Source organism: Bactrocera neohumeralis, unplaced genomic scaffold (genome assembly GCF_024586455.1).
Source record: "Bactrocera neohumeralis isolate Rockhampton unplaced genomic scaffold, APGP_CSIRO_Bneo_wtdbg2-racon-allhic-juicebox.fasta_v2 ctg1027, whole genome shotgun sequence".
Classification (NCBI taxonomy): Eukaryota; Metazoa; Arthropoda; class Insecta; order Diptera; family Tephritidae; genus Bactrocera; species Bactrocera neohumeralis.
Window position 1 is genome coordinate 75997 of NW_026089632.1, and position 3079 is coordinate 79075.

The 3079-nt window shown below is 35.7% G+C and overlaps 1 long non-coding RNA gene across 1 annotated transcript; it reads left to right on the forward strand.

Annotated features, from left to right (window-relative positions):
* The first annotated feature begins 279 nt into the window (after positions 1-279).
* Positions 280-2224, forward strand: LOC126766409 (uncharacterized). The gene is made up of 3 exons (XR_007668863.1): positions 280-520; positions 1385-1528; positions 1605-2224. It is a non-coding gene; the product is annotated as an uncharacterized LOC126766409 (long non-coding RNA).
* The last annotated feature ends 855 nt before the right edge of the window (positions 2225-3079 follow it).

Sequence of the window (3079 nt, forward strand, 5' to 3'; positions counted from 1 at the left end):
ACGATTAAAACTTTTGGATCTGCAACAAACCTCATCTAAAAGCCATTTAATTGTAACCATAGCTTTGTCTTACTTGATATTAGAATTCAAATGGATTTGACTGGCTGACTTTTTCTTATGCGCAGGGCATCACTTTTTTGTCATCGGCTTATAAATCAACCCTAATGTATTTTTAATAATTGTTCACCTTTCCGTGAGCAATAATTAAATATAATTGATTTTATTATTCATTTAAAAATTTTCGGCTTTTAAACTGTTGAATCGTCATTTTAGGTTAGCAACACCTGTTTTACTTCGATTGCTGTCGAACTGAGTGGAGATGGAAATATTATTAAGGGTATATGCTTTGGAATATGAATGTCGTTTGGTTTAGTAAAAGACAGAGGCAACGTATGAGACAAAAAGCGTAATTTGAAAAGCAGAATAAACAATGATGATTTATGCATCGCTTAATAAAACAAAAACCTACAGAGTTGAAGAGGTTCGCCGGCTCCTTAAGAAAAACAAGTTTTATGCTAAGGTATCTCACCAAAAACCACTTATTACAAAAAATCAAAAGTATAGGGTAGAGTTTTCCAAAAAGAACCAACATGAACACTCATTTTTTGGTCTAAGGTTTGATTGAAAAATAATCCGACATCAATGTATTCATACCACGTCTTCTAAACCCTGTAACATGGCGCATAAATGTACTAGAAAATTTAGTCGCTGGGGTCTTTATACATACCTTCGATGCAGGGTATCAAATTTTTCCAGAATTTTCGTATACGTCTCAACATTGAGTTTTCTTATAATTATAAGAATCCATTACACTGGCCTACAAAAAAAAAATTTGGTTTGGTGCAGCTCTGTACGTATCAGTAGTCGGTATAGTAGGTAGGATGAACCACATTCCCGCTACTAGATGTCAGCTGACAGCTCTAGTTTACCTACAATTCTCATTTTAATTTCCTCGTATACTACTCGTATGTATGCAAACACTTGCCAGCCACCGCATCGCGCATCACTCATACGCCCTGGCATACACTAAGTAATGTAAGCTTGTATGGTATGGTCCTGCATGAGGTTAGCCGTTTCAAATATTGGCTTCTGGCAATTTATGTGAATAAACCAATTACACTGGCCTACAAAAAAAAATTTTGGTTTGGTGCAGCTCTGTGCGGTATAGTACATAGCTCGGATGAACCACATTTCCGCTACTAGATGTTTTTTCTTCTTTCTTATGAACAAGAGCTGATATGGAAAATGTGACTTGTTTTCTCGTATCAACTCACAAAATACATCCAAAATTAGGTATAAAATGTTAGGAAAATGAGTGTAGGCCAGTGTTATAAAAAAAGCGCTTGACTATCCTGCTTTCTGACTGGCGTACTTTTATTTGTAGTTATTCTCCACTGAAACGTTGAAACTGACCTTCTCCACACATGGTGGATGCCAACAATTGTCGATATTTGTCTGGAGCTTTGATTCTGCTGCGATAAGGATATTATTTGCCCTCTGCTGACATCAGTCTTTTGCCGTCGTTTTGGTATGTATAACTGCACTTAAACACACTTTTTCAAAACACAATTGATTTTTATATGATGCAAATCAACTCTTTATAGCACTGAATACCAAAGATAAAAAGTGCATGGCAATCCAATAAGGAATAGCGTATTAACTCAAACTTAAAGCAAAGCTGAGGTAGCAACTACCTGACCCGGTTATTTATGCCCCATACTAAATATATACCTCATTAGAGATAACTGAACATGTTACGTATAATATACGTACAAGGTTGTATACCACGATTTGATATTTATAATGAAAATACATTACGTTCGTAGGTATTTTACGCTTTTCATAAAATAACTTCTTACAAATTAATTACAATAAGTTTAAAACCTATTCGAAGACTTTGAAGATAACAGCAACTTCCATAAGAAAAATATATGCATGTTTAAAAAACAACGTTGTACGTCTCCTGAACAAAGCTTAAATACTGTTCAGCAAAGGTAGTGATATTCAATCATGTAAGTCTCGGCCGGAGAACATTGACGTACGGTCTGCTAAACAAAGTATAAATATTATTTGGCGCAATGTCGGACCGAAGTATGTATTTACTGTGCCGGACCAAGCCCGCCAACTCAATTTCGAAACTTTTTTGCAAGATCATCCGAATACGTTGAAAACTTTCAATCTGAAGATGAAAGTTACAACTTTTGTGCAACTTTTGTTCATGTAATATAAATTCACTTAAGAAAACGTTTAGAATACAATCATGATAATACGACGAATACCTTACACCCCGCAAAGGTTATGAAAACTTTGCAATTTTTGGTATCCGGTGCATCGCGAGCACAATATATAGTACATAGTAATTAGAACAGGATTTCATAACTTAATAGCCAGGAAGAAATGGCTTTTGTTGGGGTCAATACACGCTTACAGAAAAAAAAAAATCCTGCAGAAAACTTCGACTATAACCGTTCAGTTATAGCTCCAGCTGAAAGACCAATTGACACAATTCCGAAGAATTGTCAATTGGAACAATATACGTTGGGCTGAAACGTACTTACCCTGAAACATACAGAAAGACGTACTGACTCTCTGAAATTCGCCGATTGACAGGAGAATATATACCATTCCAATGTTGTTCTACAATTTTAAAGAATTAGAATTCTTGCAAGTTAAGAATGATATATTCACTTGTCTTCGAAACTTTTTAGGTCGCAACCGACTAACGGCCGAAATTTGTTGAAGGAGAACCTTTTTTAGAAGTTTGTGAAAGGTGTTACCATATATCCCTTCCTGCACACTGGGAAGCTTTGAAATAAAAAGGCCATCGCCATTATTCGCCAATTTGGGTTTTCAACTTTGTAACTGGTCGTTCTGTCAATAACTGTAGATTCTAAGGATATTCTATAGAACATATGTATGTTTTTTGATGACTTAAGGTCGTTACTGTGGATTAAATTCTTGGAACCTTCTGTTGGTTTCATAGCCTGATCAAAAAAGGTACATTATCTAGAAAGTTCCTGGACACCAATTAAAGGCGAACCCGATTCCCCAATCGATGACGATTGAGCAGACGTTCCAT